This window comes from Oratosquilla oratoria, chromosome 34 (assembly GCF_046742065.1).
Source record: "Oratosquilla oratoria isolate Oo_2021 chromosome 34, ASM4674206v1, whole genome shotgun sequence".
Classification (NCBI taxonomy): Eukaryota; Metazoa; Arthropoda; class Malacostraca; order Stomatopoda; family Squillidae; genus Oratosquilla; species Oratosquilla oratoria.
In genome coordinates, this window is record NC_134810.1 from 40,427,790 (window position 1) to 40,441,717 (window position 13,928).

At 38.4% G+C, this 13,928-nt stretch overlaps 1 protein-coding gene across 2 annotated transcripts in view; it reads right to left on the reverse strand.

Moving 5' to 3' along the window:
* The window catches only part of LOC143018222 (solute carrier family 49 member 4 homolog), a 35,180-nt gene extending 22,959 nt beyond the window's left edge, over window positions 1–12,221 (reverse strand). The window contains exon 1 of one of the 2 annotated variants that reach the window (XM_076173460.1): window positions 12,103–12,221. The gene's annotated coding sequence lies outside the window, so the exon portion shown is untranslated. Of the gene's footprint in view, window positions 1–5,421; window positions 5,572–12,102 lie in introns of those variants that run through there. The other variant, XM_076173459.1, reaches the window with a different exon arrangement.
* Window positions 12,222–13,928: the final 1,707 nt, after the last annotated feature.

Genomic DNA, 13,928 nt, shown 5'->3' on the forward strand with positions numbered 1-13,928 from the left:
GTATACGATAGGTCTTTAGCAATTATTCTTCACAGCATTCATAAAGGAATCATCTCTAATATAATTTCAGAGTTCGTTGTTATTACTATTTAAGAAAGCAGCTAGTCGTTCTTTATAATGAACAGATTTGTTATAATCTACATGTTTTTCTTGCACCTAATCAGTATTCACAGCCTTTGAAGAACGTGCAGATAACGCGGGGCGCTGCTTGCAGCATGCATTGTATTGACCACGTGACCGTGACCTGCTACTCTGCTAATCCAGTCCAATAGATAGGTACCACGGATGTTTGCCCACACAGTATATATATCGGCTTCAGCCACATGTAAAGGTAGTTCACTTCTAACCTCACCGATGAAATATGACGGCATAAATCCAGTCCTTGGGGGTATGATAAGATATAGATGTATTTGTAAAAGAAAGGTTTATGATCCTGCAGTGGACTCTCAAACCTGAAGACTTTCACTTTTACATTTCACAGTACAATCGCTCTTTGTCTTCTTGAATGACGCCTCTTTATGAAAGTTCATTGTGAACTATAATCGTAATATTCCAGTGCATATTCAAAGCTTAGATAAGGTCGGAAAATAAACCCTATTTCATTCTTTATATCTGTTTCCCCTACGTGCTATCCGTCAAATACATTGTATGATAAATCATACGCCGTGCCCTTAGTGTCCATCTGGAACAGATTTACCCACAAAGGACTTGGGTTACATATAACAGAGCAAGAACAAATGTTGCAAAGACCGGAGACATCATGCACAGGTAGGATCAAAATTACAGCGCAACGTGTAAGTGTGGTGCAGAACCACAGACAATTCTTTACCTTTTTCGCAATCGCCCCCTCCCCTCCCCATAAATCAGCCATGTTTTGACACCGATCAAAAGGAAGCAAACAAAACCGCCCTCATAATGGATCGAGATATGGCGCGATAAGATTTGCCTTTGAGTTCAAATCACCGATGTCGGGGTTTGAATATCCATCGCATCACCTGCCAGTGCTTAAAACAACGTCCTAACACGCCGGACCAGCGAACACCCTGCAGCAGATAGGAGTTTAATCAGTATTGATATCAAACAACCTAAGTTGTACTTAGGAAAGGATTATTTATAGCATGTTGATCATTGAAGACGAAAAGGTATAGTCACCATCGATTTGAATTACCCGGACGTTTATCGTATGTAAACTTGCTTAGTTTGCTAAAATCACGAGATATAATGGTAACAAAGGCAATATCGTTGTCTTAGCTTAGTACATACATACATATACCAAAGGTTTTCCCCCCTTACAAGGGAGGTAGCCAAAACACAAAGGCATGAAAACCACTCCCACCCATTACATCCCCTACATACTCCACTCCCCTCCACCTTCTTCCCTCCCTCTTATCTTGGCACCTCCTAGATGACGGGTCATCCCTGCATCTTGTCCACTGCCCTGGGTCAGAAGCAGTATCGTAAGACACAGCACATCAACAGCAAGGCCGCTTCATTAAATCAGCGACCCCCCTCTCCGTCCCCTCATGCAGAAATGGAGAAGACGGGCTGCATCAATTTATTTCTCACACATACTCCCTCACCTCCATCCTCCACCCACTCCTCCACATGCATCACAGCATCATCCATACACAACCATTCTCCATTCACCATCTTCTGTTCTCCCTCGTCCTTCCTCAACAGACATTCTCCTCCTTCCCAATGCCCCTTTTACCCCATCCATCCATCTCATCCTAGGTCGACCCCTCACGTTCACTCCTTCCACCTCTGCCTTCCACACCTCTTTTACTAGTCTTTCTTCACTCATTCTTCCCATGTGTCCAAACCATCCCAATACTCTTTCATCAACCCTATCTCCCAACTCCCTTTCCACCCCTGTTCTCCTCACCTCATTTCTCACTCCATCCTAGTAACCCTTATCATATTTCTCAGGCATCTCATCTTTTAGTTTAATACTGCCAAATAATATGTCCTCCTACCACCTCTATGATAAGCAAGGCAATATCATCTTAAACTACCCGAAAAAATATATATTCTTTCACATGAAATACAGTTTTGGTGTACGATAGTTCAAGGTCAGTGTGGATGACGACACGTGATACCACGCCATATTAGTCATACTTTATGTTATTTCGATGACAATTTGCTCGGGACTACGTTTTAACACCATTTCCCTTACTCAGAGAAAGTTCCCACTTGTACACACTTGAGAGATAGATATGTGAATTTTTTTTTTTTTTTTTTTTTTTTTTTTAGGCTATCGCCTCATGAGGTGGTCATTAAGCCTGGTTTGAATTTGTACAGTCTCGACGTGATAGGAACGATTCAACCTATACGTACATAGATACTATATTCTGTAATGACATGGAAATGGGAAAAGATGGAGCGATGTATAGAACAAGTGTTGTTTTACATATAATAGGCATCACTTGTACGTTTCATAAACAAGCTAATAAAAAAGGAAATTATATTACAATGCTATGTTTTGGGGTTGTGTATGGGTGATATATGAGAATGAGAATGACATTGAGAGTGATTATGTATGGGTGATATTTCGATGTATTCCGAAGGGATTTTTCACCGTCTTCGCTACGAGGAGGGGGGGGGGGGGGTTCGTCGTGCACATGAAGCGGCCTTGCTGTGTATGTACTGTGCCTAGCTGCATTGCTTCTGACCCGTATAAACAACATTATAAACACTGTATATCTATTTTTTCTTATCTCTTAGCGCTCTAAGGAGATAATCTCGCTCCTCGTAATAAAGCCGAGGGATAGTGGTTGATTTATCACTGATAGCGTTTTGTTCCGCATGACGATCTTCCAAGCAGAGAAATGTTTTAAGTAGAGTTCCCTAAGTTTATGACTTATGTCAGTTGTGATAGTAATGAATAGACATTACCCTTATCAAGGATTTATATCTACTAATTCAAATATACATTCAACCAAGACGGGTGGGTCAAATCATTAGATCCAACAAGTACTGTACAATGGTCTAGAATCTGGTGCGTGAAATATGACCTAAGTGAATATAGATTACAAAGGATTACAAAGGCAAAGCATGCCGACAGGAGACCTTTTGATCCATATCTAGGTCGGATGCCAAAAAAAAAAAAAAAAAAAAAAAAAAAAAAGTGATAATAACATTCATGTCTTCACTTTGATACAATTTCCTAGGTAAGTACATACACATACACACCAACGGCCTTTTCCCCCTTACAAGGGAGGTAGCCAAAGGCATTCGTACCTATTTCATCCCCATATACTCCACTCCCATTCACCACCACCCCTCCCTCCCTCCCTCTCTCCCTCTCTCTCTTTTTTTTTTTTTTTTTTTTTTTTTTTGCTCCTCTTGGATCACGGGCCATCCCTGCATCCCGCCCACTGCCCTGGGTCAGAAGCAATGCAGCAAGGCACAGCACATCCACAGCAAGACCGTTTCATTAAATCGGCGAACCCCCCCCCCAATCTCTGTCCCTTCATGCAGAAAAAGAGAAGACGGGGAGAAATCCCTTCAGGCTGCGTCAAAATATTATTCACACATTCTCCCTTACCCCCCCCCATCCCCCGCCCACTCCAATGCATCGCTGCATAAAATATGTTATGTAGACAACGTCAATATGGTGAGGAGGCTAACCGATCTAGCCTTATTTCCCTCACTACAGGAACGTCTCCAAAGCAGAATGAAATCGTTAGGCACCAGATTGAATAAGATCTACAGAATGTTTCATTCTGTAGACAGAAATTGACCAAATCACAAGACAACAGATCGGATGAGAACAGTGGTCCTCATTTTTTTTTTTTTTTCATGCCCCACCTAACCACCTTTTAATTACATCTAAAATCCTGATGTACCCCCATGTGGTGGTGATATACAATTCTTATCATTTGACAAATAAACTCCCCCTTCAGCTAAAAAGGCATAAAACTGGTTTAAAATCACTTCAAAAGAACAAGGCATCAATAAAGAAAAAAAAAAAACGAATTTAATAAAAAAAAAATGGCCCAGACTTCTTCAGTTGCCCTTAATTGCCCCAATTAAAAAATCATATTGCCCACCTGAAAAACCGAATTGCCCACCTGTAGGACGTGCATCCCACGTTGAGAGGCGCTAGATTAGGTTCGCTACTTTCGTCGAAGCTCAAAGTGACAGTGCCGCAGACGAACTGTTCCGAGTGGTGCATCAAATTAACGAAATTACAAGACGGCCGACCGGGTTTGAACGTCGCTGTTTGCAACGGAGGGCGAGGCGACAGCGAGTTGGACCAAGGGCATGGCTCATCAATTTTCATGCTCTAAAATCCTCTGTAAAGGGTACCATCCTGATAGGGGCACCTCCTGATAAGGGTAGTTTGCGACGTTCAACGGAATCACCATCATCCTCACAAGACATTAATCCCATCATCATAATCTTGAAAGCTTCTATTATGCAACGATTAACAACCGAAAACAGTTGCGGAAAATGTCCAAGAACTTCAGTCTATTATGCTACATGGCGCGTTAAAATGTCAGGAAACATAAGAAAAGATATATTCTATTAATCCGTTTAGAAACGATCTTAAACGCCGGTCAGATTGATGTAACGGAATCATCTTTATGAGGTACCATAGCATGGTTATGATCAAAGCAAGTTTAAGAGGCCAAAATGAGTGTGACAACGTTTCAGACAACCACACGTCTAACGGAACAAAGTAACATAGTTGTACTTTGGAAATTAGCTCCACCGCAAGGACTCGAACCTTTGCCTTAGCGACTGTTTACTATGAAGCAAGGACGATAGCCATTGAGCCAGCCAGACCGTCTTTGCTTCCTAATAAGCAGTCGCTAACGCAAAGGTTCGAGTCCTTGCGGTGGAGCTAATTTCCATTTGTCACAATAACACACATAGTTGTACTTTCGACAACTAACAATCTACCTGAGTAACTAGGAAGCTTTACAACATATTGTTCATGTGATTATAGCCTTGGTACAGTACATACGTTATTATTTGCGAATAACACATTGCTCAGTAATCTACCTGAGATTTGCTACTGTATTACATACGATGTCATGGACAGTGAATATAGTCCTCAGTTGTTTATCTGAGTCTTGATAGTCTACTGCATGAGGCGTTCGTTCAGAAACAGAGGGGCATCCCGGGAAGCACGGATACATTTAGAGGAAGCTTATTACCCCTTTCACGATCCGTGATTAACTCGAAACCAATAAAAATGGCGAGGATGTCCCTCTGTTTCTGCACGTCTCATATGTTCAGGCAATTGACAACGCGGTCGACAGAGTTGCTTCTACCTATATCTAGATGGAAACAATGTCCACGCAGTTTTAGGCCATTGTTTGCGCTCACTGTTAGAATAAACATCAAGTCCGATGTTCGTATTTCCCTTCAAAGCGAAGTTCGGGAAACGAACGTAACGCTTGGAGAACTCACCTCTTGAAGACAGACCCCCCCGTCACGCGTTCTTCCCGTGACTTTCTATGACCAACTAAATCCTCGAAGAACAGCCGCCGTTATCGAAGTAAGCTGACGCAATCGCCTCCCATATCATGAAGGTCATCACGAACGACGTTGTATATATTATTTTCGATACCAATGGAGTATTGAATTGAATTCTATCATTACATAACCCACCCTTAATAGATATTGTGTATCAAACACAGATAATAATGGACGGCGGCTGCCCACTTAGCTTATTTTTTCGATGTAAAGTCATTATTACTTGTTGCTTGTTTCATTGGTATCAATAGGTGAAGATTTAAAAATTATATATGATAAGGTTCAATCAGCGCTCCGAGGTATTGTTTGACAGTCAATGCTGGTTTGTGTTTGTGCTTGTGTAATTTACCATGGTCTTGGATTACGTGGACTTGTGATCGACAGCTATTTCCCTCCCGGAAGAGAGCTCATATATGACCGATCTATGGGTAATGCTGTGACCTTACACGCACACACACACCCAACTCCCCGCCCACAAGAGTTGGAATAACGACTCGCAATGCAGCGATACTGAAATCATTCCAGCCCTGGGCGGGATTCGAAACTGGGAATGGCGGCCGGGAACTCTACTACTGCGCCACGAGTCGTGTGTGTGTGTGTGTATTTTACCTAGCTGTATTTACTTAGTTGTATTTTACGGGAAGAGAGTTATGCTCGCGGTGACCCGGTTTTGTATCTTACAGCACCCAGTTTGAACTTTTATTCTTATATAGGTTTTGCACTCACTGTTTCCTCAATCACTTTGTTCCAGATATCTATCACTCTGTATGTGAAGCTATTCTTTTTCAGATCTCTTCTGTAACTATCCTTTTTAATTTTCTTTTTATGTCCTCTTTTTATGTCTTTTTATGTCCTCTTAGTAAATCATCTTTATCAAGGACTTCCATTCCTTTCATAATTCTGTAGATGGTTAGTAGATCTCCTCTTTCTCTTCTTTGTGTATTTACCTAGTTGTATTTTACGGGAAGGGGAGCTATGCTCGTGGTGTCCCGTCTTCATATCTTGTTTTATCTAGACTGTTTTTAAATTCGTGTATTGTTTTTGCACACACCACTTTCTCATCTAACTTACTCCAAACATCTATTACCCTGTGGGGAAAGCTGTTCTTTTTTTAGGTCTCTTCTATAACTGTCTTTCTTGATTACAAAGGATTACAAAGGCGGAGCATGCCGACAGGAGACCTTTTGATCCATATCTAGGTCGGATGCGAAAAAAAAATCATATTAATAATAAAATAATAAATAAAAACTATGATAATGTAAATAACAAATAAAATACATAAATAAATGCATAGGTATAGTTAAATAATAAACAAACGGGTAAATAGTAAATAATAATAAATTGACATATAACTAATAATAAATGAAAATCAGACAGACAAATGATAACAAAACAAAAACAAATAATATAAGATAAATCATAATCATTACAGCATCTTACTTAGGTATTTATCTAAATGATTCTTAAAGCTTCGAACTGAACTACATTGCACTACCTGTGCAGGAAGTTTATTCCATTCATTAACTACACGGTTGGCAAAGTTGTTTCTACTTCCAAATTGAATCTATTTCCGGACAGTTTGAGACCATTGTTTCTTGTCTGATTCTCATTCAATGTAAAAATTTTGTCACTTTTGATGTTGTCAATTCCCTTTAGAATTTTAGAGACCTGTATCAAGTCACCTCTGAGTCTACGCTTTTTTAGGGAAAACAGATTCATATGTTTTAGTCGATTTTCGTATGATTTATTTTTTATATTTGGAATCAGTTTTGTGGCTCGCCGTTGTACTTTTTCTTTCCTTGTCCTCTTGTATCTCTACTATCACATTTTATTAGATCCTCTCTATCAATAGTTTCTATACCTTTCATGATTCTATAAATAACTATCAAGTCTCCTCCCTCTCTTCTTTGCTCTAATGTCTGTAGCTCAAGTTTTGCTAGTCTCTCTTCATATGATAGTTCTGAAAGTGTTGGTGCCAATTTCGTAATTGCTCTTTGTATTCTTTCAAGTTTTGTTATACATTTTTTTGTACTTGGTGACCACGTCGTCGCTGCATACTCCAATCTTGGTCTTATCAAAGTGACCAGTATTTTCTTCACCATTTCTTTGTCCAGGTATGTAAATGCCACTTTGATTGTTCTTATTAAATTATAAGTTTCTCCAAAAATTTTGTTTATATGTTTCTCAGGTGACATATTATTCATAGTAATGACTCCCAGGTCCTTCTCACTTTCTACTTTTTTAATTTCTTCTTCTCTCAATTTATATGATCTCATTATTCTTTTTTTGTTTTTCCAAATTCCATTATACTACACTTCTTAATATTGAATTCCATCTCCCACTTCCTACTCCATTCCCATACTTTATTGAGATCACTCTGTAGCGACTCACTATCTTCTACAGTGTTCACTTTTTTCAACAATTTTGCATCGTCCGCAAAGAAGCTCATATAACTTTCAATTTCTTTATCCATATCAAACATTATTGGGGCCAGAACCGTTCCTTGTGGAACTCTACTAATCACTTCATCCCAATTAGAGTGTTTGTCTCTTATCACCACTCTCATTTTTCTTTCATGCAAGAAGTCTTCCATCCACTTCAGCAATTTGCCCTGTACTCCTCCTGTAGTTCCTAATTTCTTTAGTAATTTATTTTTATGTGGCACCTTATCAAAAGCTTTTTTCAGGCTAGAAATGCACAATCAGCCCATCCATCTCTTTCTTGTATTACATCTATAAGCCTTGAATAGAAACACATTAAGTTTGTGACGTATGATCGTCCTTGTCTAAATCCAAATTGCCTTGGATTTAGTACTTTTTTTTCCAGATGCCTTACCCATCTAGTTTTGATGATTCTTTCACAGATTTTAGATATCGTACTTGTAAGAGAGACCGGTCTATAGTTAGTAGGGTCTTCATTGTTTCCCCCCTTATATATTGGTACTATATTTGCTCTTTTCCAATCTTCTTGGACTTTTCCTTCTTTCAATGAACTGCTTATTAGACTATGTATTTTGTCTGTCAGTTCATTCCTGCATTCTCTTAAAATCCAGTTTGCCATTTTATCTGGTCCATGCGATTTTCTGACATCGATATTACTCAAGTGATTCATTATTTCATTCCTTGATACTTCTATCTCTTTCATAGGGGTGACTTTCTCCTCCCACTCGATATCTCTAGGTTGTATGTTCTCCCTGGTAAACAGTGATTTAAAATGCTTGTTCATAATTTCTGCCATTTCTATTTCCTCTGTGTATTCAACTCCTCCTTGTCGTAGTTTCTCTAATTCTTGTTTGTTTTTCAGTTTGTTTACAAATTTGTAAAATAGTTTTGGTTGATCTTTACATTTTTCTCTGACATCTTTTTCGTATTTTATCTTTTCTTTTCTGCACACTTGTACATATTCATTTCTATAACTAATATATATTTTCCATTGTTTAGTTGTTGTTTTTTTGTATTTTTTCCATTTTATCCAAGCTTTATCCCCTTTGTCTTTTAACTCTCTACATCTTTTGTTGTACGAACACTTTACATATTCTTTTTCTTGCTTTTGTATTGGAACATACTTTTCCAGTCCTTCTTTATAGATTTTTGTCAAAACATTCCATTTCTCTTCCACTGTTGTTTCCTCCTTGTGTATTCTTTCCCAGTCTTCTTTTTGAAAGAATTCTCTTATTTTATCAAAATTTGTTTTTTCATTCATCAATCTTCCCTTTCTATATTGTTCGTTTTTTCATGTATTTTTCCTCATTTAGTTCCAGTTCAACCAATATGTGGTCACTTTTACTTATTGGTGTTTTATATTAAATCTTGTCCACTATTTCGGGTTCTGATGTGATTATTAGATCCAGTCTCGATGGTTCTACCTAGTATTCTCTTGTATCCATTGGGTCATTGTATGTTCTATAATCATATCAAGTAGTACATTTCCCCATAGGTCGTCTCCACCCTTCACTGTCATCTCTTCCCAGCAGATTTCTTTACAATTAAAGTCACCCATCATAACTATTCTTCCTCCATCTTCCACTATCTTATTTAGTGTTATCCTTGTGTCTTCTAACATATTTTTGTGTTCTTTCTCTTCCCACGAAGCCTTTTTTAGGAGGCACATAATTTACTACAAACTTCCTGCTCTTCCCATCCTTGTCCTCCACTTCCATCATAATCATCTCTACTCTATTCTTTCCATGTGTGACATTCCTTACATTTATATCCTTCTTAGTCAGGAACATAACTCCACTCCCTTGTTTTACCTCTCTGTTTCTAATCCAATAATTATATGCACCATGTCCTATACTGTTGGGTGGTAGTGGACCTTTCAATTTTGTCTCTACAATTCCCATTATGTCCGGTTCTTTTTCCTTCAGGTAACCATTCAGTTCGTTCAAGCCAGTTATTAAGCCATCTATATTTGTGTAAGACACTTTTAATTTTCTGCTACTTCCGTTGTGTTTTCTGTTTCCCTTCTGTTTTTCTCTGCTGTGAACCATTTCCTCACTTTCATATTCACTACTCTACAATAAAATTTCTCTTTTTCTGAGCTCTGATCTTTTCTCGTTTTTTTTTTCCTTAGCTTCTAGTCTTTTTGTTTTCTCCTCCTCTCTTTCCTCTTTATTCATTTCTCTTTTTATCCATACCTGTTTATATTGATAACTGTCTGCTAGTTTTCCTGTTTTTGCTAAGATATTCTCTGCTGTCATTTGTGATCTGAATTTAACCTTATTTAGTCTGGTTTTATCTGTATTGTACTTCCCTAGTCTATATATTTCTTCTATTTCTTTCCCTGTTTCTGGTTCATCTTCTTAAACTACTTCTAATATCTTATTTACTTTTTTTTCCTCCTTTATTCTTATAGTCCTATTTGGATTATACTTCTCTTCCATCCCTAATATAATTATGCATTCCTTTCTATTCGCTAAGTCTCTTATCATATTCTCCTTCTCCCTCATCACTTTAATAACCGTGTCCTTAGTTTTTTTTTATCTGCTGTTTCACTATACCTCTAAATTCCATTTTATTGTTCTCTTGTGCTTTTTTCCATCCACTTACTTCTTTTGCAATGGAATCTTTATTCTCTTTATTATTCCTCTTTAATTCCTCATTCTAATCCTTTACTTCTCTTAACTGTCTTTTTAATTCTTCTATTTCTTTAGTTAGGTTTTGATTCTCCTTCTTTAGTTCTTCCAGTTTATCAACTATTTGGGCAACTAGCGTTAATTGGTTAAAGCTAACCTCCCATGTTTCGTTCATTTGTTTTAGTTTCTCCTCTAGATTTACTAGTCGGGAGAGGCTGTCATTTCCTCCCTCATTAAATCCATGGAAATAATTACATTCACCTTCCATTGCGCTGCTCTTATCTATATATCTAATTCTTACATCTTTCCTAATCTCTTCGACTTCACCACTGTCGTCTGTCCCTCTTGTTGTTGTTGTTGTTGTTGTTGTTGTCGTTCCCTAGCCTGTCTGTCCGAGCAGTCCCGTCTCCCCAAGGAATGCCATAGCCGAAACGGGGTTTTCCCACAAATCCTTTATAGAGCGTATGTTGTGTTGTTTGCGTGCATGATTGTGTATAATGCAGTCTTCCATTATGTGTTGTATGGTATGGGGTGAAGTGTTACATCCTGGGCAGCTGTTCACAACGCGGTCATCCAGCCTCTTCTGGTAGCTTAGAAGTGCTGTCCCTCTTGTTGTCATGCCGTCTGACTTCCTGGGCCCATTCGTCCCCTTCCTCATTTCCTTCCATTTTCCTCAGTAATCCCTCCCCTTCTCCTTTTTCTTCACCTTCCCACTACACCACGAGCTTTCCCCTTCCCTATTAATACAACACAGGTACTCCCTCGTCGTTGAGATCCACGAAAATTGTAGATTTTTCCGGAGTCCAAACTTTGCTGTCACTTTGACCGACGTGTGTGTGTGTGTATGTACACTTATTATATATGTATATATATATATATATATATATATATATATATATATGTATATACATATATATATATATACATATATATATATATATATATATATATATATTCATATATGTATACATGTATATATATATGTATATATATATATATATACATATATGTACGTATGTATATATATATATATATATATATATATATATATATATGTATATATATGTATGTTGTGGGGGTATGCATACCAAAAAGTCTTTTCTCATTATAAATGGAAAAGGCTCAAGACTATATTGTAAATTGTAGGGTCCGTTATCAAATGTGATAAAGGTATTACACAATGCCGGGTTCTGACCTCCAGCATGTTCATAATTCATATCTTAAGAAGATTGCCTCATCTTCCAATAGCTGTGATGATTTGCAATCCATCATCCAATAGGGCTTATATCAAGAAGTATTACTCAATACGGAAGGGGTTAATTAAGTTTTATTTAATTTCTTATCAGTAGGCACTAAGTAAATGAAATGAAATTGCATGGGGACGGTCAACTTGAAAGAACAGATGGGCATCATTTTACTGAACGGCCTACATTCTTCAAAACTGTTCCCTCCTCTAAAATCTATATGACTCAGTTTTTGTTACACAACCAAGTATCGCTTGCCAGTAGAATCTGTACAATAATGTTTAACTCCTCACGTACTATTTATGCACTTATTTGTCTCTCTTGTATATCCTTGAAATTAGGTGTCTCTGCTAGTGTTTGTCTTGACTGATCTGTCGTTTTTCTTTCTCTATCCCGAAGGTTATCTGTGATATAAAGCAAGTAGTCACTCAAGATTAATCACCACTGGAGATTAAACGTGGGAAAAGCTCAATATCCGAGAGTTATCTAATCAGGCACATTGCTGTTGTCATAGAACTGAATATTAGTAAAAATACAGATAAGTGGTAGGTGTACAGGATAGCACTTATATTGGATGATATTGCTTCTATTACCAGCCAAGAAGATAAGACGACCCGATCCCGCGGAAGATGGACCAGCCTCCAAACCAGCATTACATGAATTACCAGGCACTAGCTCCACAGCAAGCAAAAATTATATTAATATATATCATCAAAGTAGCAAGTGGGTCTGCCCCACATCTATCATAACTCTAACTTCATTCCATTTCCTTCTTTACCAACTCCTTACTTACACATACCCTCCAATCCCCCCTCTCCTCCATCTTACCTATCCTATCTTCGCTTCACTTCGCTTACCAGCCAAGCTAGTCTATTCATACCCATGGAATGAGCACACATATCCACACATGCTTTAAGACATACACACTAGGTGGTGCAGTTGGGAGAGTCCTCAATTATCACTACGGCGGTCTGGGTTCGAATCCTGCCCAGGGCTGAAATAATTTCAGTATCGCTGCACTTCGAGTTGTTACTCCAACTCTCGTGGGTGGGGACTTGGGTGTGTGTATGCGTGTAAGGTCATAGCATTACCCATATATCGGTCATACGAGCTCTGAGGTCTCATTCGGGAGGGAAATGGCTGCCAATCACAAGTCTAACATGTAATCCAAAGACTAAGGTGAAGAATAAACACACACACACATACAGAGAGAAAGAAAAAGAGGGAGAATAATTTGATTTTTGGTATCATCAGCAAATAAATTGATGTAACTATTTGTTCCATAAACTAGTTACTTTCCTCCAGTCTGACAGCCTATTCTTTAAATACAGTCCACATTAAACTATTCGTCAGAAAGCACTTTATCCACTCCAGCAGACTTCCTTTAACTTTTCTTGAACATAATTTTTGTATCAGTCTTATGTGAGATACCTTATCATGCATTTCCTCCAGTCCACCCACACATACTGAATAACAGCTCATTGAATTTGTTATCTATTAAGATTTTTTATGTTATTATCTTTACATCTATTTTTCTTACAAACCTCTCACACATTTGGCCAAGATACAGGTCCATAATTCAGTTCATGCTTGTTCCTTCCTTTATAAATTGAGACAGCAATTACCTTTTCTTCAGTCACTTTGTAGTTTCTCTATGTTTAATATACATACTATCAGTTCATTAGTCTTATACACCAGTTGGTCCCGACAATCATTTTGCCCAACTTGAGATCTCATCAGGCTCTAGGAATTTACTCATATTGTCGAAAGGGTTCTGAATGTACTTGGGAAAAATGAGAGGTGAGAGAGAAACATTAACACCATTATGATGGCTTTATTTAGATTAACTCAGTACAGCTACCCTTACTGAACAATATCTGTAGAGGTAAGTAATTCTATAACACTTTTCTGCTCTTCTGGAAGAAGGCTAAAGTGTCCGCCCAACAGCTCGTTGCTGTGATCTGCTGGGGTCAAGCGCTGAGTCCTCCTGCTCCAGTTGGGCGCTGAGCCCCTCCTGGTCCGCCACGGATGGCGGCCCGTCATAGAGTGTTAGACTAGTGGACTAGCTAGGACAGACTACCCGCTCGTGCGGTATCGGTAGTTGTAGGAGGGGAAGAGATGTC